The following is a 26,908-nucleotide window of genomic DNA, read 5'->3' on the forward strand; positions in this document are numbered from 1 at the left end:
TCCCCAATTGATAGGCATCCTCTAAGTGTTCAACATTTTTCCACCATGAAAAAGGCTAATATAAATATTTTTTGCACATGTATGTCCTTCTTCACTTTTTTATGATCTCTTTGGGACCCAGTAGGGGTATTGCTGGATCAAAGGGTATACACAGTTTGGTTGCCCTTTGGGCATAGTTCCAAATTGCTCTTTAGAATGGTTGTATCAGTTCACATCTCCAACAAAAGTGCATTAATGTCCCAATTTTCCCACATCTTCTACAATATTTTTTCTTTTTTTTCATCATATTAGCCAATCTGATAGGTGTGAGTTGGCACCTCAGAGTTGTTTTAATTTGCATTTCTCTCACCAAAAGTGATTTAGAGCACTTTTCATGGGCCTATAGAGAGTTTTGATTTCTTCATCTGAAAACTGCCTGTTCATATCCTTTGATCATTTATCATTTGGGGAATGGCTTGTCTTCATATGAATTTGATTCAGTTCTCTATATGTATTTGAGGAGTGAGACCTTTATCAGAGACACTTGCTGTAAAGATTTTCCCCCCAGTTTCTGCTTTCCTTCTAGTCTTGCTTACATTGGCTTTGTTTGTACAAAAACTTTCTATTTTAATATAATCAAAATTGTCTATTTTACATTTTGAAATGCCATCTTTTGTTTAGACATAGTTTTCCCCTCCCCATAGATCTGACACAGAGACTATTTCTTGCTCTTCTAATTTGCTTATTGTGTCACCCTGCATGTCTAAATCATGTCAAATGTCTTTCATATCTAACTTTTCTAATATTCTATTTACCTCTCTAATTTTTCTTTTTTTTTTTGTTGGATTTATTGAGTTCTGAGAGGGGATAGTTGAGGTCTCCCAGTAATAAAGCTTTGCTGTGTATTTCTTCACTTAACAGAATTTTCCTTCAAGAATTTGGATGCTATAACACATGGTACATATATGTTTATTATTTATATTGCTTCATTGTCTATGGTATGTTTTAGCAAGATGCAATTTCCTTCCTCATCTATTAGGTTTATTTTTGCTTTTACTTTGTCAGAGATCAGGCTTGCTACCCTTGTTTTTTTTTTTTACTTCAACTGAAGCATAATAGATTCTGCTCTAGCCCCTTACTTTTACTTTGTGTGTGTCTCTGTATTTCAAGTGTTTTTTTTGTAAACAACATATTGTATGATTCTGGTTTTTGATCCATTCTGCTATCTGCTTCCATTTTATGGGATAGTTCATCTCATTCACATTCACAGTTATGATTCCTAACTATTTATTTCCCTCCATCCTATCCTTCCTTCTGTTTGTCTTCTCTCTACTTTTACCCTTTCCCTCCTCACCAGTATTTTGCTTCTATCACCTCTCATGATCTGCCCTTCCTTCTGTCAGTTCCCACCTCACCAACCTTTACTTGTTCTTCTCCCCTCCTGCTTCCCTGTCTGGTAAGACAGATTTCTATATTCATCTGATTGTTTATATGATTGCCTCTTTGAATCAATACTGATGAGAGTAAGGTTCAATCAATGTTCATTGCCCAACCTCCCATCTTCCCCTCAACTGTACTAGGTCTTCATGTGAAATAATTTACCTCTCCCTTTGTCCTGCACCCACTGTACTCTTTCTCACCCCTTAACTTTTTTCATGTCATTCCCTCAAATTCACTTTATACCCATTTCTATACCTTTGTCTATGTATATTCTTTGTAGCTGTAATATTAGTCATACAATTTCCAAGAATTACAAGTATCATCTTCCCATGTAGGGATGTAAACAATTTAGCTCTATGGAACACCTTATGTTTTCTTCTCCCCTTTACCTGTTTATACTTATCTTGGTTCTTGATATTGGATGTCAAATTGTTGGGTTAGTTCTGGTCTTCTCCTTATAAAAGCTTGAAATCTTTATATTTCATTGAATGCCCAATTTTTCCCTTGATATATTAATTTTTCCAAGTGATTCTTGGTTGTAGTGCTAGCCCCTTTGCCTTCCAGAATATCATGTTCCATGACCTCCAATATTTTAAGGTAGCAGCTTTCAAGTCCTGTTTAATCCTGATTGTGACTCCCCAATATTTGAATTGTTTCTTTCTGGCCACTCATAGAATTTTTTCCTTGATCTTAAAGTTGTGTAATTTGACTATAATGTTCTTTGGAGCTTTCATTTTTGGATCTCTTTTCTAAGGTGATTTTCGTCAGTACTTTTGTGTCTCCTTTTCCATTTGGCCAATTCTACTTTTTAAGAAGTTTTCCAAGCTGTTCATTCATTTTTTTCATAATTCTCTTGCATCACTCTCATTTCTTTTTCCCATTTTTTTCTTCCACCTTTCATATGGTTATTAAGCACCTTTTTGAGTTCTTCCATGCGTTCCTTCTGGGCTTGAGACCACTTTCTGTTTTTTCTTTATGGTTTTGCCCTTAGGTGTTTTAACATTGTTTTCCTCCTCTGGGTTTGTGTCTTGGTCTTCCCTGTCACCATAATAAATTTCTAAGGTTTCTTCTTTGTTTTTTTTTAATCTTTTTTTTAAATCTTTTTCCTTTCTTTAAATTTAAGCTCTATACCCAGGCTAGAAGTGGCACTATCTCAGGCTTATTTTGTCAGTGACTCCAGGCCTTGGCTGTTTGCCTGGTGCTGTGCTGATGTTGTTTTGAGGCCCCCAGGGTACCCTAGTATAAGGTGCTGTGAAGAGCTCAGTGGTATGTGTCTGCCACTGCTGGAGGCTATAGGGGTCTGACAGCTTACCTGGTGCTGACCTGGGGTCCTAGTGGTGGTGTCTGATGTGTGTTCAGGTTGGTGTGGTGTTTCTACATTTCCCTGGGGCACATGGAGGTCTGGCCACTGGAGGATGCCTGTTTGACCTGGCCTGTGCTGAAGCATTTGGTGGTTCTCAGAGCTGAAGTCTGCCTGTTCCTTTGGCTATGCTAAGACAGGAGAGGTGTCCTTGTATTGGCATTTGCCTGATTCATCAGGATCTCTCACTGCTTTGCTGATGTGGGGTTGGCTGCTGGCTTGCTCTGATACTTCCTGTCCTGGAAAGTACTCCTTTTTTACCTGAGTGAGAGAAGACCTTTCTTGGAGATCTTCCAAGTTTCTTGGACTAAAAGATTGTTTCAACCTGTATATTTTCTGGTTCTACTGTTCCAGAATTTTTTTTTGGGGGGGGGAAGGGTATGGTATTTTATGACTGAGGTGAATATGGGAGAGTTACAGCAATTTACTGTTTATATTGCCATCTTGGTTTCTGGAAGCAAAACTCAATCAAAGACAATTTCCAAAGACTTTTGATGGAAAATGATATCCACATGCAGAGAAAAAAACAAACAAACAAACTATGGAGTCTGAATGCAGATTGAAGCATACTATTTTCAATTTTGGGTTTTTTTTTCTTTCTTATGTTTTTTCCCTTTTGTCCTGATACTTCTTCCTTTCTTGTTTTTTTTTTATTTTTCCAGATTTTATTAATTTATTTTTTGTTTTCAACATTCACTTCCACAAGATTTGAGTTCAATATTTTCTCCCCATCAAATCCCTCCCCCCACCCTAAGAAGGCATGCATTTTGAATACTCTTTCCTCTAATCTGCCGTCCCTTCTATCTCTCCCCCTTCTCTTATCCACTTCCCCTTCTATCTTCCGGTAGGGCAGGATAGATTTCTATATCTCATTGCCTGTATATCTTATTTCCCAGTTTCTCATGAAAACAACTTTTAACATTTGTTTTTAAAATGTTGGGTGCCAACTTTTCTTCCTTCCTAACTCCCCACTCACCCTCATTGAGAAGGCAAGCAACTCAATACAGGTTATACCTGTGTAGTCATGCAAAATACTTCCATAGTAGTCATATTGTGAAAAACTAACTGTATTTCCCTTAATCCTATCCCACCCCCCATTTATTTTATTCTCTATTTTGACCCTGTCCTTCCTTAGAAGTGTTTGCTTCTGATTAGCCCCTCCCTGAATCTGACCTTCCTTCAATAATCCCACTGCTCTCTTGTCCCCTTCCCCCATATTTTCCTGTAGGACATGATAGAATTCCATACCCAATTGAGTGTGTATGTTATTCCCTCCTTAAGCCAAATCCAATGAGAATAAGATTCACTTATTCCCTCTCACCTTCTCCTGTTTTCCCTCCACTATAAAAGCTTTTTCTTGTCTGTTTCATGTGAGATAATTTACCCTGTTCTACCTCTCCCTTTCTCCTTCTCTCAGTATAATCTTTTCTCACCCCTTAATTTTATTCTCCAGATATCACCCCTTCATCTTCAACTCACCCTGTGCCATCTATCTATTTATCTATCTATCTATCTATCTATCTATCTATCTATCTATCTATCTATCTATCTATCTATCTATCTATCTGTATACATATAATTTTTTCTGTCCAACTACCCTAATACTGACAAAAGTTTCATAAGTTACAAATATCATCTTTCCATGTAGGAATGTAAACAGTTCAACTTTAATAAGTCCCTTATGATTTCTCTTTCATGTTTACCTCTTCATGTGTCTATTTGAGTCTTGTATTTGAAAGCCAAATTTTCTATTCAGCTCTGGTCTTTTAATCAAGAAAGTTTGAAAGTCCTCTATTTCACTGAATGTCCATCCCCCCCCCCCCAAAAAAAGATTATACTCAGTTTTTCTGGGTAGGTGATTCTTGGTTTTAATTCTATCTCTTTAGACCCCCGGAATATCATATTCCAAGCCCTATAGTCCCTTAATGTAAAATCTGCTAAATCTTGTGTTATCTCCTGATTGTGTTTCCACAATACTTGAATTGCTTCTTTCTGGCCACTTGCAATATTTTCTCCTTGACCTGGGAACTCTGGAATTTGGCTACAATATTCCTAAGAGTTTTCCTTTGAGGATCTCTTTCAGGAGGTGATTAGTGGATTCTTTCAATTTCTATTTTGCCCTCTGATTCTAAAATATTCATGCAGTTTTCCTTGATAATTTCTTGAAAGATGTCTAGGCTCTTTTTTTTTTTTTGATCATGACTTTCAGATAGTCTAATTTTTTTTAAAATTCTCTCTCCTGGATCTATTTTCCAGGTCAGTTGTTTTCCCACTGAGATCTTTCACATTGTCTTCTATTTTTTCTTCCTTTTGGTTTTGTTTTACAATGTCTTGATTTCCCATGAAGTCACTAGCTGCCATTTACCCCATTCTAATTTTTAAGGAAGTATTTTCTTCAGTGAGCTTTTGGACTTCCTTTTTCATCTGACCAATTCTTCTTTTGAAGGTATTCTTCTCCTCTTTGGGTTTTTTTGGACCTCTTTTGTGATTTGGATTAGGTTACTTTTTAAGCTGTTATTTTCTTCAGTATTTTGGGGGGATCTCCTTCAGCAAACTGTTGACTTGTTTTTCATGATTTTCTTGCATCACTCTCATTTCTCTTCCCATTTTTTCATCTACTTCTCTTACTTGCTTCTCAAAATCCTTTTTGAGCTCTTCCATAGCCTGGGACAGATTCATATTTTTCTTGGAGGCTTTGGATGTAGGAGCTTTGACTTTGTTTTCTTCTTCTGGTTGTATGTTTTGATCTTCTTTGTCACCAAAGAAAGATTCTATAGTCTGACTTTTTTTTGCTCAATTTGCTCATGACCCAAGACAATTAGTTGAGTTATAAATGCTTTGTTAGGGTAAGGATCTGCTTGTAGTGTGGAGAATGTACTATCCCACACTTTGGGGGTTTTGTGCAGCTCTTTTAAGAGATACTTTTAGGGACCTGAAAATTATCAGTTCTTCCAAAGTGGTATAATCAAAGGTGAGATGATTACTCCTTTCCTGGCCTGTGCTCTTGTCTATGAGTGATCACAAGCACTCTTTTCTGCCTTGAAACTGTGAGGAGGATACCTTCTCCACCACCACTACAAGTTCCACCAAGCCATCATTCTTCCTTGCTCCAGGACTGCCACCCAGAACTGTGACCCAGATCCAAGCATGGGCAAAGCAAGAGAATCCTGCACCAGCAAAGAGATCCCTGCCATCCGCCTATGATCAGCCACTGGATTCCCTCTCAGTCTTTGGAGTGAGAGCTCCAGAAGTAGCTGCCACCCCATGGCTGTGCCATGACTGGGGCTGGGATGGAATTTCTCTCTCACTGCAGTCACAGACTTTTCTTACTGACCTTCTAAGTTCTCTTTGGCTTTTGTGGGTTCAGAAGTCTGGAAACTGCCACAGTTGCCCATGATTCAGTCCTCTGAGGCCTGCTCCAGCTTTGCTGAGGCCAGTTTTGCCTGGGGGCCTACATTGAACTTCATTCCTCTCCCAGCCTGGTGCAATAGACCTTTCCAATGAACCTTCCAGGTTTTCTTGCCCTAGAAATTTGTTTCACTCTGTCTTTTTGTGAGTTCCGCTGCTTTAGAATTTTTTAAGAGCCATTCTTTTCACTGCTTTTACTCAGCCATCTTGACTCCTCCCCCCATTGTTCCCTTCTTTCACAATATGCCTGATGCAGAAATATGTTTAACATGATTGTACATATATAACTTATATGAGATTGCTTGCTGTCTGGAGGAAGGAGGAATAAGGGAAGGGAGGGAGAAAAATTTGTAACTTAAAATCTTATAAAAAAGAATGTTGAAAACTATCTTTACATGTAATTGGAAAAAATGCAATATCATCAAGTGTAAAAAATTATTTCATTAAGTTAAGGTTGACTTGACAAGAATTGTAGATAACCTTATTATTACATGGGAAATAATCATTCCTTTTCTACCGCAACATTTTATTCCAGAAAGAAGCTAAGGTTGCTGATGAAGAGCAAACTTCTTAAATAACAAATTATGTTAATTATCATATAAAACATTATAATTCTAAATGAGGATTTGCCTCCAAGAATAATGTAACAAAAACTGAATGTTTTAGAAATGACATCTTTGATGTCATATTGAATTATTACTAGTTATGATTATTTTTTAAAAAAAGATATTTAAAACCACCTTATGATAATTTGTATAAGAGCAATCTTATTCATAGTAGAATAGATATTTCTATGAAATTTCAATTTTTTTTCTTAAGCCTTTCTCTATTTAAATGATTATTACATTGGTGAATTCAGGAAAAATGACAAACAAAATTTTTCATTCAATAATAATCATAATTGTTCGTGTCAACCTGTACCTAAATCACTAACCAAATTATGGTTTAATTCACTGAGGCATTAGCACACTAAATTTTATATTAATGATATAAACATATTACTGAAGCTTCCAAACACACTACTGAAGTGCCTATCTTATGTTATGCAGGAACAGTCTTGAACAGAGTATGGCTCAATGAACTGTGTTATGGTATGGCACTAATTAGTTGATCTGTGTTTCTGTTTTCTCAGTGGCAAGATAGGATTAATCCATCTAATAGGCTATTATGAGGATCAATTCATAACTAGGTAAAATAATTAATCCCTAGCTTCTTATGTCTTAAATAAGTGCTGAATACATAGTGAAGGGTGATGTTGAGAAAAAGAGATGTTCAGGGAATCACAATTAGAAGAAAAAGAGCAGAAAAATGCTAGCTAGCTTAAGGAAGAAAAAAGAAACATGCAATGTAATGTTTGAAATTATACATATATATATATATCACAAAGCATACATAATCTATAGTATTAAAAATAAAAGAAAATAATTTTTGACTGTGGACATCTGAGCACAGCAAAATTTTCAGAAAATTTGAGAAACATTTATATTAATATGATTCACCAAATAAAATTACAGATGACTGAAGATATATCAAATAATGATATCCACATCAAACTGTGTTGTGGTTTTAGGGGTATTTTGAATATCTTACATAATGGCAATATTTAATTAGGTTATGTTGAGGATAGAATAGACAACTGCTAATGTTATATTCTTTCTCACTCTCTCTCTGTGTGTGTGTATGTGTGTGTGTGTGTGTGTGTGTGTGTGTGTGTGTGTGTGCAAGGATACATTTAAAGTCTCCATCTGTCCCTGATTCTCCCTCTCCTGTTGCTTTGGCAAGATATCACTGATAATTCTTGCCTTAAAATTTCTGTAATTCCTGTCATTAATGGGATAGAAAGAAAGCCATAGATGGTCAGACAGCAGTCATGACCTAGGTTGAAATCCCACTTTGGAGAAATCACTTAACCTCTCAGTTTCTAAGTAAACTCTCTAAGACTACAAGTTTCAGAAGAGTTGTAGTTCAGATATGGTAGTGGGACTTTCATAAGAAATTCTCTACACTACTGAAATTATAGGATAAAGCAGAGAGAGAGGGAGAGAGAGAGAGAAAGTAAAAGTAGTTTTGGGCAACAAAAGAATAAACACTTTTATCAGGTACCTTGAAAATTCAAATATACCACACAACTTTTACCACATTATCCCTTCTCCATAAACAGTTATTAGTTCCTCAGATTAGCTAGTTGACAGTTTGGAAATATAAGTAATTTGCCTGTAGGGGTAGGAATAAAACAAGTAAACTTTAGGAAACAAAGAACATGGCTAAACAAATCCAGAATGGCAGCTTGGGTTACACTGTTGCTTTTATATCAGTGCTAGGTAGGCTCAATGAAAGAATGACCCATTCTCTTTCTTGAGAGAGTGCACTAATGTAAAACTTTATGCACTTATCATTTTTTATTTTCTGCCAGCCTTGACCATCATGCTAATATAGTGAAAAATATTACTTGCTAAAATTTGTTAGTGTATTTCACAATAGAGAAGCAGCATGACAGTGGATAGTTGAATTTGGACAAATTTGTTATTTACCAAAACAAGGTGTAATTTGATCATGGTCAATTTGGGTAAAGACTTTATGCTCTAGAGAGATTGTTTCAAGTTAGTTGGGATTTACATAGTCCATTAAGTTCATCAAATTACTTCACCTACATTATCTAGTTTGAACTTCAAATCAATTATATTAGGTAGGTACTACTAGGATTATTATCTTTGTTTTATAGATGAGGAAATTGATGTTTATATATGTGAAATTAACTGGCCAGAGTCATACTGCTAATAAATGTCTTAAGGTAAGACTAGATATCCTGGCTACAAGTTCTGTATTCTATTTCATGTGCCAAGCTGCCTCCCATATTTTTATAGTGACACCTCTCTCAAGCTATTTCCATGAATCAATCAATAAACATTAAGCACCTACTATGTGCCAGGAACTGTATGCTAACAAGTAGATTTGTGTAAGCAGAAAAAAAAACATTTAAGAATTTAAATTTTGCAGCTTTCATCTCATTGAGTGGATGTGTATAGAAAGAGCTTAAATTGGAGTACTTTACAGATTTGATGGGCCAGGTCTCAAGATGTCATCTCAGTATATCTCCTCTTGGGGTATTATAGGTAACTCTGGGTACAAAATTCAAACTGACTTTAGATTTTTAACATTGTCACCCATAATCTTCAATCTGGTGGGCTCTGTTGATTATCACATAGCCAGTCAGAATTAATTAGCTTTCAGAAAGTGGTATTTACTAAAAAAAAAAGTTGTTACAAAATCATCCCAACCAGGAAGGGTTACTCTAGAACCCTTGGCTTCTAGAACTGGCTCTAATTATAAGGATATTTTAACATCTGTTTTGGTAATAATCTCTTTTATACATAGAGGTTTTATGCATATTTTCTCTTTAAATTATTTAGACCTATTTGTTTTCTAAATGTCATTTTGTGGGACTTGTTTTAAAATAGTAATAAATGGTGTTATTTTATAAAGAAAAAAAGTTGTATTTATTAAAGGATAGTTGTTACAGAATCATCCCAAACCAGGGACATATTCCCCACTTACACAAGACATTTCTGAGGAGAGTAGACTCAAACATAAGTACTCATATTTCCAAGGTGTAACTCCTGGGGTAATTTATCACAATGGCTAACTTACGACATAGGGAGCTAGAATTAACTAGTTTTTAGAAAGTTATATTTACTTTAAAAATGTTATAGAATTATCCCAAACCAGATGTATATTTCCCTCTTGAACAAAAAAAAAGGTTTCTGAAAAGAGTGGGCTCAAACTTAGAAGACTCATTTCCAAGAAATAACTCCTCATGAAAACTCTTGTGAAATTCCCTTGTGTTGTAGTTCTATGTTGGACTTTTATAGTCAGGCTCTTCATAAAGTCCTGAAATTGTCTTTGCTCAGTGAACCTAGTTTTTCTTGAGTAACTGCTATTATTGGGCTACTGACACCATCAATTGTGAGAAGTGCAAATCTTTTGATTCTTTAATGTCATAATATTTTCCTTTGGTCAAAATGAGAACAAAGTGGTATCACAAGGACAACAGGCCAAAATTGACAGATAAAGTAAGACTGTAGGCCATGAAAAACTAGAAAACTGTTGATAAAGAAATGCATTCATCAAGAAATTAACAATAGCCCAACATGAGTTTTAATAGCTACAAGTATAAAGTAGTCCCACATCATCTCTTTATGTGCTACCTAGACCAATGAAAGCTAGAATATCCAACTACTTTTTCCTCCTAATGAATCAACATTCACAAATAATTTCCACTGAATGTTTTACTTACTGATTAGACCTGTCCTCAACAAATTTATAAAGTAATGATTGATGACAGCACACAAAAGGAAGTTGAAAGGGGGCTGCTGGTGTTGGTGGAGTAGAATCTAAGCAAAGCAAATAATGGGAAATGAAATTAGCTAGAAAATGCTGAATCCTCTAAAAAAAAGATGCTTTGGCAGAAGTCTATTGCTCCTCTCTCCAGCCTTCCAACCTCCCCAATGAGAGGGGAGAGACAACTTAGGGTGCCAAGGAAGTGAAAAGTATGAAAGCTGTATCACTCTCAGTGATGATGGGATTTTAGGTGATGAACCTATCTTGGAGGAGGTATTCTGTTCCTGGAGTTAAAAACAAGCAGAGAAGCTGATGGGGAAAATGAAGCTAGTTATAAAATTCTGGGAGCAAAATGAGCAAAATCTTGGTCTTAATAGTATATGAGCGAAAATGACTGAAGAAGAATAAGAAGTATTTTGGTGTTGCAGATATAAAACACTCCATAATACCACAATACCTCTTTTTTTTTCCTCATAGTCATTTTGGACTTAGAGTGAAGGACTGGGTTCAAATCCAGCTTCTTACAGGCACCAGCTGTGTTACCATGTCGACCTCATTTAACTTCTAAGAGCCTCAGACAGTCCTCTAAGGAATGTTATGTTAAGTTTTATATGGGTTGTAATTAGTATTGGAAAGTGAAGGGAGTTGACATAAATAACATCAAAGACTATTGCTTTCTTGATATAATGTATTATACCTATCAGACAGCTATGAAGAACAGTCATTGCCTAAACTAGTTTAATAAAGAACATACATATTTGTGTGTGTGATTGTGTGTATAATATCTAGAAAGCAACATCATTCTTACTAACTCCCAATCTACTTTTCCATCTCACAATTTAAGAAACAAAGCAAAAATATCCGGTGGTGATTCTTAAAATCAATTAAAAGATTAAAGAAAAGAAGCTATGAGAATTAGAATTATTTAATCTACCTAAAAGAATCTAATCTTCAACTACATATAAATTATTTTATGTAGGACTCAACCTGATGCTTTTCATTTTCACTGATACTAATATTAGTGATGATAGCTTTTAAAGTATAATAACATATTTTTTTAAGATACAATGAAGAACTTCCATACTGAAAATCTTGTTAAACTTTCAGACTTTTGGAAAAAGTCTGAAGCCACCTATGTTATCTCTTCTACAGGAGGTCTCATATAATAAGCCTCAATGGACAATGTAATGAGTCAGTAGTTACTTTATTTGCTATTATTACTGCTCTTACTCACCCTTACTTCCTCCTCCTCTTCCTCCTTCTTCTTCCTTTTTAGCTGTGAACAAATGTGAAAAAAATCTTTGTTAATATTTAATCTTCATGTTTACTGAAATTGTATAAGTACTCAAAGGAAATATAATGAAAAATATCTGCTTTTCAATACTATCAACCACTGACAAATTTTTAAAATGAATTACATTTGGGATATCAAACTTTTTTTTTTCATTCCCTCTTCCCATTTGCCTCTGCTTTTACCCAACTCCATACAGGTCTATAGTGAATAGCAGATAAAACTGTCAATATTGGCAGGAAAGGAGCAGGTTGCATGGCTGGCTTTATGCTGTTATGGAATTGTATAATCTGTTACACTCCAGATCTCATGATTACAACATGCCTGATCATATTAACGCTATCAGTGATTTGACTTTAAAGATCCCTCCTGCTTACATTAAGCCTTGGTCCAGGTGTGGGGAACCTGCAGCCTCAAGATCACATGTGGCTCTCTAGGTCCTCAAGTGTAGCTCTTTTACTGAATCCAAACTTTACAGAACAAATCCCCTTAATAAAATTATTTGTTCCATAAAATGTGGACTCAATAAAAAATCCACACTCAAGGACCTAGAAGGCCACATGTGACCTTGAGGCCACAGGTTCCCCACCCCTGCACTAGTCCTATTACAGATGTGTTAGTAAAATGGTTATGCTGTAAGGTCCAGACAGGGGGTAAGGAGTGCTTTTCTGGGATTTTCATTTAGGGTAATCAAATACATGCAAAAAGTAAGAGTTATGCTATCTCAATAGCACTAATATGTAAATTAATTAACCCAAAATATGGAATTCAGATTTAACAAAGTTTCTACATAGCATTTAGTCAGTCAAAAACATTTATTAAACTCCTACTATGTAACAGGCACTTTGATAAGCTCTGGGCATACAAAAAGAGGAAAAAGGCAGTCCCTTCCCTCAAGTAGCTCACAATCAAATGATTTGGTCTACCAAATTCATATTCAAGTGTAGCACTGTGACTGGATGATTCTTCTTTTCATATTTTATGGACTGTATAGAAAATGTTACTACTCAAGGTTATTAATACTGAGTTTACTACAAGATATTGCATAGACTTGACTCCTAGCCTCTTTAATGCCTTGCTCTTCTGACCTTTCAAAGTAACAAATGATAGCCTATAACTTCTTTCACCAAAAATTAGCAAACTACAGTTCTGTTGCTACAATGGGGGAGTGAGGCAATAATTTCCTGAAGTCCTCTCATATATCCCTCTAAACAATCTTGAAAAATGACTTAGAACCAATTTAGGAGCAAGGAAGCAGCCTACCAACTCAAGACAGCTTGGAGGCTCAGCAGAAAAGTTCCATTTTACTGAGATGAAATGGGAGCCTGGTTCAGAGCAACAGCAGCAAGATGTACTATGAGAAGGCTACAGCAAGACTCCAACCCTTGGGGCAACCTATCAGTGGGGCCTGGCCCCCACATTCCAGCCCCTACAGCCAGCAGCCCTGAGATAAACCAGCAGTTATGGAGACCAGAAGCACAGCAAGGCCCAACCATGTGCCACCAGCAAAATCCAGCCCCCATTCCTGGCTGGCAGTGAGACCCCACCCATGGAGTAAGCCAGAAGTGAGGCCTCACCCATGGGGCAGGCAGCAGCAAGACCTTGCCATTAAGGTTGGCCAATGGCAGAAAGGCCCAACCCCAATAAAGGCCAATAGTGAGGCCACATGCCTTAGAGAAAGCCAGCAGAAAGACTTGGCACAAGAAGCTTGGAAGAGGACAAGTGCCTAACTCTTACTTAAGAGCAAAAAGTCACAAAATAGGCAGAAAAACAAACAAACAAACAAAGGAACTTGATCATAGAAAATTAGTATGTTGAGAGGGAAGCACCACAGACTTAGAAGATGACAATAGTGTCAAAATGGCTACTTGAGAAGCCTCAAAGAAAAATGTAAAGTGGTCTCAGGCTGAAAAACAATTCCTGGAAGATCTCAAAAAGGATTTTAAAAAACAAATAAGAGAAGTAGAAACAAATTGGGGGAAAAAATGAGAGTAATGCAAGAGAATCATGAAAAAAGAGTGATAAAAGATTGGTAAAAGCAGCACAAAAAATGGAAAACGACATACAAAAAATAACCAAAGAAAACAACTCCTAAAAATAACATTGGCCAAATGGAAAAGTAGGTAGAAAAGCTCACTGAAGAAAATAAATCTTTAAAAAACTAGAATTGGGCAAGTGGAAGCTAGTGACTCCATGGGACATGAAGAAGGGATAAAATAAAATCAAAGAAATGAAAAAAATAGAAGAAAAAGTGAAATTTCTCTTTGGAAAAATAACTGATCTGGAAAATAAATCCAGTAGAGATAATTTAAGAATTATTGGACTACAAGAAATCTATGATAAAAAAAAAAGAGCTTGGACATCATATTTCAAGAAATTATCAGGAAAAACTGCCCTGATGTTCTAGAACTGAAAGGCAAAATAGAAACTGAAAGAATCTACCAATCAAAACTGAGTATAATCCTTCAATATGAAATAGAGGTCTTTAAAACATTCCTAGTTAAAAGACCACAGCTGAATACAAATGTTTAATTATCAAATTCTAGACTCAGGAGAAGCATTAAAAGGTAAACAAGAAAGAATAAAGAGAAAACACAAGAGATTCAATAAAGCTAAACTGTTTATATTCTTATATGGCAGGATGAACACAATTACAAAACATTTTTTTCATGCAAATAAAGTAAGATCTAAATTGGAAAAATGTCAATTGCTCATGGGTAGGCCAAGCCATTATAATAAAAATGGCAATCTTGCTTAAATTAGTTTACTTAGTGCCGTACCAATTAAACTGCCAAAAAATATTTTAAAGAGCCAGGGGGAAAAAAAACTGATCTGGAAGAACAAAAAGTCAAGAATATCAAGAGAATTAATAAAGAAATATACAAAGGAGCGTGGCAGATCTCAAACATATTACCAGATCTCAAAAGTTATCATCAGAACTATCTGGTACTTGCTAAGAAATAGAGTAGTGTAGCAGTGGAATAGATTAGGTATACAAGACACAGTTAATGACTATAGTAACTTAGTCTTATCCCCCAGCTTTGGGGTTAAGAACTTCTGGGAAAACTGGAAAATGACAGGACACAAATTAGGTATAGACCAACATCTCACATTGTATGCCAAGATAAGGTCAAAATTGGCACACAATTTAGACATAAAGAGTGACACCCTAAGGAAATTAGTAGAGCAAGGAACAATCTACCTGTCAGATCTATGGGGAGGGGAAGAATTCATGACCAAACAAGAAATATAAAGCATTACAAAATGTAAAATACATAGTTTGATTATGTTAAATAAAAAGCTCTTGTATAAACAAAAGCAATTAATCTGAAATTAAAAGGAAAGCAAAAAGCTGGGAAACACTCCTTACAGTAACTGTCACTAATAAAGGCCATATTTCTCAAATATATAGAGAACTGAGTCAAATTTATATGGATACAAGTCATTTCCCAATTGATAAATGGTCAAAGGATATGAACAGGCATTTTTGAGATGAAGAAATCAAAGCTATCTATAGCCATATAAAATGCTCTAAAACACTATTAATTTGTAAATTAAAGCAACTCTGAAGTACCACCTCATACCTATCAGATTGGCTAATGTGACAAGAAGAAAAACGATAAATGTTGGAAAGGGTGTGGAAAAATTGGGACGCTGATGCAATGTTGGTGGAGTTGTGAACTGATCAAACCATTCTGGAGAGCAATTTGGAACTATGCCTAAAGGGCAACCAAACTATGCATAACCCATGAACCAGCAATGCCACTACTAGGTATCTATCCCAAAGAGATCATAATAAAGGGAAAAGGACCTATATGTGCAAAATTTTTATAGCAGCACTTTTCATAGTGGCAAAATATTGGAAATTAAGGGGATGCCCATCAATTGAGGGATGACTGAATCAGCTGTGGTATATGAATGTAATGCAATACTATTGTGCAATAAGACATGATGAACAGGCAGATTTCAGAAAATCTTGGAAAGGCTTGTATGAACTGATACAAAGTGAAATGGGCAGCATCACAAAAATGTACACAGTATCAGCAACATTGTGTGATAATTGCCTATGAATTACCCAGCTCTTCTCAGCAACACAATAATCCAAGATAAGTACTAAGGACTCACAAAGGAAAATGATATCCATATCCAGATAAAGAACTGATGTACTCTGAATACATATTGTAGCATTTTTTTCACTTACTTTAATCTTTCTCATGTTTTTTTTTTCCTTTTGATCTGTTTCTCCTTATACAGTTGTGATTAATACAGAATTTTTTTTTTACATGGTAACACATGTATTAACTATATCCAACTGCCTACCATTTTCAGATGACAGGAGGGAAGGGAAAGAGGGAGAAAATCTAGAACTCAAAATATTGTAAAATTGAATGCTAAAAATTTGCTTGACATGTACTGGGGAAAAATAAAATACCATTAAACTTAAAAATAAAAAAAAGAAATCTATCTTACCCTATAAGGAAGTCAAAGGGGATGGGAATAAGAGAAGGAGGGGAGGAACTGATAGAAGGGAAGGCAGATTGGGGGAGGCCATGGTCAGAAGTACAACAGTTGTGAGGATGGACAGGGTGAAAGGTAAGAGAGAAAGAGATAAACAGGGAAAAATAGAATGGAGGGAAATGCCTCATTATCAAAACTACAAATCTGAATGGAATGAACTCACTCATAAAACATTGACATGCCAGAATGGATTAAAATGCAGAATCCTACAATATACTATTTACAAAAAATAAATTTGATACACAGAGACACACATAGAGCAAAGGTAAAGGACTGGAGTAGTCTATTATGCTTCAGCTGAAGTTTAAAAAAAAAAGAAAGCAGCAGTTGCAATCATGATCTCAGACAAAGCAAAAAAAAGAAGATGTAATTAAAAGAGATAAAGAAGAAAACTATGTTTTGCTGAAAGGTATCATTGGCCATGAAATAATATCAATGCTAAACATTCACACACTGCATAGTATAACATCTAAATTTTTACAGAAGTTAAATAAGTTATAGGAGAAAATAAACAGTAAAGCAATGCCATTGGGGGACCTAAACTTTCCCCTCTCAGAGGTAAATAAATTTAACCAAAAATAAACAAGAAAGAAGTTAAGAAGGTGAATAGATTTTAGAAAATTTGGATATGATAAACCTAGGGAGAAAATTGAATAGGAATAAAAAGGAATATACATGACACCTATACAAAAACTGACCATGTATTAGAACATAAAAACTTCACAACAAAATCCAGAAAAGAAGAAATGTTAAAAGCATCTTTTTTCAGATTATAATGCAAGAAAATTACATTTAATAAAGGGCAGTGGAAAGATAGATTAAAATTAATTGGAAACTATATAAATTAGTCCTGAAGAAGAAGTGGGTCAAAGAACAAATCTTAAAAAATAATTAATTTCATTAAAGACAATGACAACAAAGAGACAAAATACCAAAATTTGTGGGACACAGCCAAAGCAGTTCTTAGGGGAAATTTTGTATTTCTAACTACTTACATCAATAAAAGAGAGAAAGAGCATATCAGTGTATTGAACATGCAACTAAAAAAACTAGAAAAAGAACAAGTTAAAAATCCTCAATTAAATAACAAATTAGAAACCCTAAAATCAAAGGAGAGATTAATAAAATTGAAAGTAAGAAAACCATTGAACTAATAAATAAAACTAGAAGCTGATTTTATAGAAAAAATAAAATATATAACTAATTGATTAAATTGATTTAAAAAGTAAAGAAAGCAAAATCTTCAGTATCAAAAATGAAAGAGGTGAATTCACCACTAATGAAGAGGAAATTAAAACAATTATTAGGAGCTATTTTGCCCAATTATATGACAGTATATCTGACAATCAAAATGAAAGGGAGTAATATTTGCAGAATATAAATATAAATGGTCCAGATTAACAGAAGAGGAAATAGAATATTTATTAAATATTAACTCAATATTATTGAATTCACATTATAACTCAACTGTAGAAATAACTCAATTGTAGAAAAAGAAATTGAACAAGTCATCAATGAATTCTCTAGGAAAAAATTCTTGGAACCAGATGGATTCACAAGTGTATTCTACCGAACATTTAAGACATTCCAATACTATAAAAAACTATTTGGAAAAATAAGCAAAGATTGAGTCCTACCAAATTCCTTTTAAGACGCAAATATGGTGCTGATACTTAAACCAAGAAGAGCCAAAATGGAGGGGTTAAAAAAAAAAACTATAGACCAATTTCCCTAATGAATATTGATGCAAATTTTTTTAAAACAAAGTACTAGCAGATACGTTATACCAATATATCACAAGGATCATATAAGATGGGAATGCAGGGCTGGTTCAATATGAGAAAAACTATCAACATAATTCACCATATCAATAATAAAACCAACAGAAATCACAGGATTATCTCAATACATGAAAAAAAGCCTTTGACAAAATACAACACCTATTCATAACAAAAACAAAAACAAACGAGCAAACAAAAAACCAAACACCTCTAGACAGCATAGTAATAAATGGACTTTTCCTTAGAATAATAAGTAATATCTATCTAAAACCATCAGTAAGCATTATCTATAATTGGGACAAGCTAGAGTCTTTCCCAATAAAATGAGAGGTAAAGCAAGGATCCCCATTACTACCACTGTTGTTCAATATCATACTCAAAATGCTAGCTATAGCAATAAGAGAAGAAAAAAGAAATTGGAGGAATTAGAATAGTCAGTAAGGAAACTAATATATCTCTCTTTGCAAATGGTATAATGGAATACTTTGACAATCAATTAAAAAACTAGTTAAATAATTAAGAAGTTTACAAAAATTGAAAGATACTGTATAAACACATAAATCATCAGTATTTCTATACATTACTAACAAACTCCAGCAGTAAGAAAAAGAAGAAAAATTCTACTTAATATAATGGTAGTCAATATAAAATACTTGGGAGTTTACCTGCCAAGACAAACCCAGGAATTATATGAACATAATTACAAAACTCATCTGACATACATAAAATCAGATTAAACAATTGGAAAAATATTAATTGGTCATGGGTAGACTGAACCAATATAATAAAAATGACAATTCTACTTTATTTATTTATTCAGTGTCATACCAATCAAAGTACCAAAAATTGTTTTACAGAGCTAGAAAAAAAATTCATCTGGAAGAAAACTGGTCAAGAATATCAAGAGAATATTTGAAAAAAAGTGAAAGAATACGGTACAACTGTACCAGATCTCAAACTGTTTTATAAAGCAGTAATCACCAAAACAATCATACCGGCTAAGAAATAGAGTGGTGGATCAGTGAAGTAGGTTAGACATACAACACACTGTAGGAAATGATCATAGTAATTTAATTTTTGATAAACCCAAAAATCCTAGTTTCGGGGACAAAAACTAATATTTGACAAAAACTTCTGGGAAAACTGGAAAACAGTATGGTAGAAACTAGGTGCAGACCAACATCTCACACTGTATACCAAGATAAGATCAAAATGGGTGTTTGATTTAGACAAAAAGGGTGATACCACATTGGAGAGTATGGAAGTCATTCCCCAGTTGATAAGTGGCCAAAGATATGAACAGGCAATTTTCAGACAAAGAATTCAAAGCTATCCATAGTCATATAAAGAATGTTCTAAATCACTATTGATTAGAGAAATGCAAATTAAATCACATCTGGGGACCACCTCATACATATTAGATTGACTAATATGAAAAAAATAGTAAATTATAAATGTTGGAGGGGATTTGGGAAATCTGGATAGTTGATAACTGATGTAACCATTCTGAAAAACAATTAGGAACTATGCCCAACTGGCTATCAAATCATGCATATCCTTTGATCCAGCAATAATACAACCAGGTCTATATCCCAAAGAGATCACAAAATGAGAAAAAGACCCAAGTATATAAAGATATTTATAGCAGCTCTTTTTGTGGTAGCTAAGAGTTGGAAATTAAGAGGATTCCCATTAATTGGGGAATGACCAAACAACTTGTAGTATGTGATTGTAATGGAATATTATTTTACTGTAAGAAATGAAAAGCAGGATGCTTTAAGAAAAAACTGGAAGGACTTACATGAACTGATAATAAGTAGAACCAGAAGAACATATTGTGTGCAGTAAAAGCAATATTATATGATGGACAATTCTAATGACTTAATATTCTCAGCAATACAATGATCCATGACAAGTGCAAAAGAGTCAGGGTGAAAAATGCTATCTGCCTCAAGAGAAAGAAGTGATGTCTCTGAAAACAGATTGAAGAATACCATTCTATATCTTTCTTTCTCTTTCCTTCCTTCCTTCCTTCCTTCCTTCCTTCCTTCCTTCCTTCCTTCCTTCCTTTCCTCCTTCCTTCCTTCCTTTCTTCCTTCCTTCCTTCCTTCCTTCCTTCCTTCCTTCCTTCCTTTCAATTTTCTTGCACAAAATGACTAATATGTAATGTTTTTTATGTGACTGTACATGTATAACTTATATCAGATTGCCTACTATATCAGGAAATAAGGAGGGAAAAGAATGAAGGATAGAATTTGACACTTAAAATTTAAAGAAAATAAACAATTAATGTTAAAATTGTTTTTACATGTAACTGGGGGATTATTTTTTTTAAATGAGCAAACAGGGAAGAACAGGAATGAAGTCCATATTCAAAGAGCCACATTTATTTTTCAGCTTGAGAGGGCCCAAGGCCATTCCCCTTATAGCATTTTTTTTCATATAAAATCACCTGCAGGGGTCAAACCAAGAAAAGAGGTCCAATTTAGAGAGAGCAGAAGGCAGAGGCTAGCTGAGTACTTCAGACAATATCTCCGCTTCTATTTCTAAAATTAGTCAATCAAAAAGGCTACTTTCCATCATGTGATTAACAAGCCAGAAACACTTACAGAATTTCTATAAATGCTACATGTGATGTCTTTCCAAGGAAAATCCATTACAAACATCATAACTCTCCTGGAACAATGTTCTCTACCCTCTTCTGCATGGAGAATTGATGCCCTCTGAGCAGATTCCTATTTTGTCTTTATTCTCCATTATAAGTGTAATAAATAAACTATAGCAGTTCAAACAGAAGAAGGACAATGGTGTATGGTTTAGGGGGTAAGAGGTAAAGGGGATTTCTATGCTGAGGCTTTCCTTCTGAGAAGCTAGACTGAAAAGCTCATGTAACTGACAATTACCCCAATTCTATCAATTTGATAAAGCGATCAATCACATAATTATTCTTTAATTAAAACAAACTCCTTGAGATCTTATGTTAGCTGTTCCTATAAAAAGCACTCTTCCCCCACTTCTAGACATGTATTCTTCAGTTTTCTTATCTGTAAAATGGAGTTAAAATATTTTTATCTGACAATATGTCCCATGTCAGTGCTTTTTTTTCTTTAAGTAAAAAGGTGTCAGTATAAATATTCAGTATCAATATTTTGATCATTAACCAGGAGTTAATATCTCAGAGAAAGTTAGAAATTTGAGATATTGTAATGTTAAAGAATCAGAAGGAAGGGAAATGTATTTTGTAAATATTAAATTTAATCTAAAATTATCAAGCAGTTTGTTAGGAGGGACATATAAAGTTAATATAATTTTAAGTAATATTGCATTCAAGAAAGGTAAGAATACATTCAATTTCTATGTATTCTAGGTAAAATGGTAGAGCTACTATGCAAATGCCATCAGAAATGATTATTTAGGCATACTAAATATTTTATCAGGAACATTTTCATCTATCTATTTATCTATCTATCTATCTATCTACCTATTTAAAGTTCTTATGGTTGGCATTTTCTCAAATATATTAATTTTCCCATTTGAGCATCAAGAAAAAAAAGTTGGAGATGTTCTATATTCAGTGCTTTAATTGAAAACATACAGCTTATTGGAATCTAGCAATAAAAGATTTAACTTTTTTAGTGAGTAATTTAAATGACTAGTATTTAAAAAATCAACCTTGATAAGTGACCATGATAAAAGCTGACAATTGCAGGCTTCATTACCAAAGGAAAGATTTTCCAACATCTCCTTTTATTTATCTACTTAGAAAAAGTTCTGTTGTTACTGTTCCTTTTTTTTTCTTTTAAAATAAAAATTCTCTCTATGTCTTTCTTTGAGTCCTTGTTCTTGCTGCCTCTCTCTCTGCCTCTATCTCTGTCTTTGTTTTCTATCTCTATGTCTCTGCCTTTCTCTCTGTGTCTATCTCATTCTTGATTTAATGACAAGAATACCTAAAATGTATGTGACAGGTAGATAGATAGATAGATGGATTTCATTTTTAAGGGATCTGCTTAAATTTTATAAAATTTATTAAATCTGAATGAATTTTATAAGATAAAATTATATATATTTATATATTATCTTTTATTTATAAGATAATATTTATATATTATATTTATAAGATAATCCAAAATCTACTTTTTTGGGGGGTTGTTATTCACACCAGTCAATAAGGATCATTTCAGTAAATTATATTCATATTAAGTTTATTCCCCACTAAAGTGTACTCAACTATATAAAGATAGGTCTTGTCAATAAAGTGCCGTCAGTTCCTTCCATTGTTGCTAGACTCTTTCCCATGATGACATTAAACAGATGGTCTCCAAAATTATTTTTCCTCTCAGATCTTTGACAATTTAAAGACTCATAAGTTGAGAGTCACAAAGAAAACAAATAACTTTATATATGTATATGTAAATAATTGTGTGGAGAGAGAGAGAGAGAGAGAGAGAGACTATTGTTGCTAAACTTAAAATGCTAAATAAATTCTACTAGTAGTAGTAATAGCAGCAGCAGCACATGAAGATGATTTATGGTTTTCATTTGTTCTTGTATACCTTCTTGTGGCACCAGAACACATAAGGAATTCTATGTCCACTGTTGTCTTCCATGTCATTGTAATCATCATGACAGTTTTGATTAGTATCAATCTGTATCTTTCTACCTTGTCTTGTATTTCTTCAACTCAAGTGCAGTTTTATCGTATTGATCAGGTTGAAAACCCAGTCAATAGTATTTGCAGAACTTGTAATGGGCAAAATGAAAACAAAGTCCCCATGGTGAATGTAGGAGGTGGCACACTGAACAATTTTAACATGACCACACAAAGGGCACAGATCCATTTCACAAGAAGCAGGTTCCACTTCCAAAGGATCAAGTTCTCTGGATTAATTTCTTTCCTGCCTCAGGAAGAAGCCTATATATAGACATAGAAGGCTTATGTGGTCCTACCTGGTTTTCTTCACCCTGTCATTCATGCTATTCTCCTGGAACATGGCCTTCCATAACACCCTCCTGCTGCTCTTTGCCTATGTGCTGCTCATGGATTTCTACTCCTCACACCTCAGAGCTTATCCTCTATGCCCTGGTCTTCATCCTCCTCTGTGATGAAGTGAGACAAGTGTGTAGCCCCATTCCCTAGCGGGAGGTCATCTCCCTCAGAAGCCAGAGAGAATAGGGGCTGTATTCAGAGTCCAAAGGGAGCTGGTTCTAAACTAACTTTCCTGTCGTAAGTAAGACCTGAAGACAAGGAAGTACTTTACACAATCCCCCCATAGTTGTGCATTCCTTCATCAGCCCCAGGAAAGTCCCTTCACATCCCAATCCTTCTTTGTTCTCAATTCAATTCTACCATGGTACATGAATAGGATTAAGTACTTCACAGACCTGGGAAATGTCATGGACTCTCTTAGATTACTTTTACTTCATAGCAGGGATTCATAGCTCCACTCCTTTAACAAAAGCTCCCTATATTCTGTATGTGTCATCTTTTGCTTGGATGATATCATTTTCACTCTGTATACAGAGCAGTACAGGGTGATACTAATCAAAACTGTCATGATGATCACAATGATATGGAGGACAACAGTGAACATTAAATCCCTTTGTGTTCTGGTGCCACAGGAAGATATACAATATTTCAATCTGAAAATTATTATATCATTTTCACCCATATGTTCACTGTGAACAGAAATCTGGGGCCAAAATCATCATGTTGCAGAGGATGCTAATTGGCCTCTTCTATTCTTCTTTGTGGTTTGGATGGTGGCCTTTGGGGCATCCTATCAGGGCATCCTGAGGCAGAATGAGCACTGCTAGGAGTGGATATTCTGCTCAGTGATCTACAAACCCAACCTGACCATGTTTGGCCAGATGCCTAGTGATATGGATGGCACCACTTATGACCTTCCCACTGCACCATTGTTAGGAATGAATCCAAACCTCTATGTGTGGAACTGAATGAACATGGGCTGCCCTAGTTCCCTGAAGGGATCACCATATCCCTTGTATGCATCTATATGCTCTCAATCAACATCCTGCTTGTGAACCTGCTGGTTGTCATGTTTGGGTATGCTCTGGAACAGTGCAAGCAAACAATGAACAGGTGTGGAAATTCAAGCATTACTTCCTGGTCTAGGAATACTGTAGCTCCCTGAACATCCCCTTCCCCTTTGTGGTCTTCACTTATTTCTATATGATAGTGAAAAATGCTTCAAATAATGCTGCAAGGAAAAACACTCAGCCCTCAGCTTGCTATGTAACAAATGAGGACAACAAAACCCTGGCATGGGAAACTGTAATGAAAGAAGACTACCTTGTCAAGAGCAACACCAAAGACTGACAATTTAGAAGAAATGAGACACCAATTTAGATGGTTGGATACAAAACTGAATGATCTCAAAGGCCTTCTGAAAGAGATTGCTAATAAAATAAAATAAATTAACACAAAACTGAATCAGAAACCACCAACTGCATCTAGGAACCAGCTCCTAAAAGAGATGTCCTGGGATCACGATAAACAGTGAAAAGACACTAAAAGCTGAATAAACAGAAAGACTCAAAATGGTCTTAACTGCTGAGTAACACTTTTTTCAACTCTTCAGTGTGAGGAGGATTTTTAAGCGACCCTGGTCAAATTGATGCATCAAAACAAAGGGCCATGTGTTCATCCATGAAGATGGACATCAGGGAAGACATTATGTGTTTCTTGTTTCTCTTGACTCAACCTTGTCTCCTAGTCTAGTTCTCAGCAAGTACTTTATTACATTTTCTTCTTTCATATTAAGATTTGCAATTATTCAATCACTTGTAGACTCTTGAATCTCCTAAGACAGCTCCTTATCCAAGAGTTAGATCAAAACTTTTTTCTACAGTTCAGATGGTGATGGTACAGTAGGAAGAGTGTTGAATTTGGAATAAAAGGAAATGAGTTCAAAACCCAGATCTATTAATTACTAGTTACATGGATAAGTCACTTAACTTGGACCTCAGTTTCCTTCTTCAAATATACCATGAGTCATTTAACCAAGATGGCCTCTGAGATCTTTCCCAGATCTAAATATTGAACTCTTTAATCCTCTTGCTAGTGTGTTCCCATTTGCCTCTCTCACCACATTCTTCTGTTTTACTTCTCAGTCATCAGTTTTCATCAGTGATCCCAAACTGGCAACCACAAGAGCCATGTTGCTCAGTCCTAGAATCGCTACTTTCTTTTTTGTGGATCTCTCCCCCCTATTAAAAATGACCAATAAGCTATGCCTTCCACAGTAAGATTTGCAAGGAATTCCCTACTGAAGGGAGAAAAGATCCTAGGAAAAGCACAAAAGAGCATTGATTATTATCAAAAATGTATTTCCTATCAAGGGAGGATCATATTTTTTATTCTTTTATTTTATCATTTTTTGGTGAAATATTGTTCTAATTTGCTGAATGGAAAGGCCAATGTCTACTAGGCTGTGATGCCAGTAAAAGATGAATACAAGGAACAGGGACACTCTGGGCAGTCATTCCCTTCTTTTGGTTGTTTCCCATTGAACCTCGTGAGAGAGCTCTCCTCCCATGAGATGCAAGGATGATGATAAGACTTACCAACACAGAGCAATTAGAAATGCTCAAATAAAACAATCAACTCTTACATTAAAAAGGAATGAATGTAGTCACCTCATTACTGTGAGGTCAAGGGAATTGTGCTGAGAAGTTTCACTATGAACCATTGTTGTGCTTTCCTGCAATCTTCAGAGCTCTCCAAAAAGTAATGTTGCTTTTGCCTAAGAAAAATGTGTGGAAAGTTTATGGGGGAAGTATGACTTGTACAGATATAATTACAGAGATCAAACATGTATAGTGGAACCATTTTGTTTTTACTCCCAAGGAAGCCTGAAAATAAATCTGACTTGAGTACTATCTACTCCACAATCTTAAGTGATGAAAGTAGATTGGAAGCAAAACTTGACTGAAGCAAACAAAAATAATCAATTAATAGTCTTTCCAAGTTTTCTAAGTTAGCTTGGTAGCCTTTTGACCATGATTGTCCTGGTTCATTTTTCCTTAGAGCATGAGGACACCTACCTTTATGATAATACTGGAGTAATGTTCTAGCATCTTCATCACTTGAGTCATCTGTCTGCAAGGCAATAGGCTAGGCAATTGTATAATAGAGCTCAGAGAAAAGACAGTTCCAATCCCAAGGACTGGATAATAAAGCTCTGTTTTAACAAAATCATGAAATCAGATGAAGGAGTCGACAGTCTTTAAACTTAGTACTAGAATGCAAGTTCCTTGGAGGCAAGGACTGTATCTTTGTATCAAAGGGTACCTTGGTATAGTGAATAAAGTAAGCTTAGAGTCAGGAAGATCTGGATTCACATTCCTTCTCAGCCACTCACTAGCTGGTATGTCCCTAGGCAAGCCACTTAACATCACCTGCCTCAATTTCTCCATCTGTAACATGAGGGGGGCTGGTCTTGGTAGTCTCTAAGGATATTTCCAGGCCTAAATCTTAGATCCTATTCACCTACCAGAGTGCCTGACACATGGCAGTCATTTAATAAAGATTTGATGAGTTGGATTGGATTGAATATATTCATTGATGTTCTTTCAGGTTCTCCTTTGAAAACTTGCATTTTAGATAGGGAAATGGGGCAGAGTCACCATCAAGCCAATGAGCAGCCCAAGACTAGATGCACAAAAAAGCATCCCTGTTTAGTAGAAACACCTTCTTATCCTATCAAAGGTGACCCCTGACTTAGAGGACACTAGAGAGACATACTGTGGCAAACCACAGGATTCACTCATGGG

General features: G+C 35.2%; 1 pseudogene; it reads left to right on the plus strand.

Moving 5' to 3' along the window:
- The first annotated feature begins 13,133 nt into the window (after positions 1 to 13,133).
- On the plus strand, positions 13,134 to 24,549 carry LOC114037464 (annotated as a pseudogene).
- Positions 24,550 to 26,908: the final 2,359 nt, after the last annotated feature.

Source organism: Vombatus ursinus, unplaced genomic scaffold (genome assembly GCF_900497805.2).
Source record: "Vombatus ursinus unplaced genomic scaffold, bare-nosed wombat genome assembly UNPS02000582.1, whole genome shotgun sequence".
Taxonomy (NCBI): Eukaryota; Metazoa; Chordata; class Mammalia; order Diprotodontia; family Vombatidae; genus Vombatus; species Vombatus ursinus.